Source organism: Lepidochelys kempii, chromosome 7 (genome assembly GCF_965140285.1).
Source record: "Lepidochelys kempii isolate rLepKem1 chromosome 7, rLepKem1.hap1, whole genome shotgun sequence".
In the NCBI taxonomy this organism is placed as follows: domain Eukaryota; kingdom Metazoa; phylum Chordata; order Testudines; family Cheloniidae; genus Lepidochelys; species Lepidochelys kempii.
The window spans coordinates 37,743,363-37,743,616 of NC_136386.1; positions in this window are offsets into that span (position 1 = coordinate 37,743,363).

The window sequence follows — 254 nt, forward strand, 5'->3', positions numbered from 1 at the left end:
CTAGCACATTTCACTTGAGAGAGACAAGATATTACCTCTCCAATCTCCTAGGCCTAACACAGCAAACAATTAAAGAACTGGGCCCTTGCTGTTTTGGGGGCACAAAATCACCCCCAAAGCTTCCTTCCCCTATACTTTTATTTAATATCCTTTATTATTGTTCGTATACAGGTTCTACAAGAACCTCACTACTTTACACTGCTTGCTATAAAAACCTTCAAGTAAGTAGCTGGACTTGTACAGAAGAAAACAAC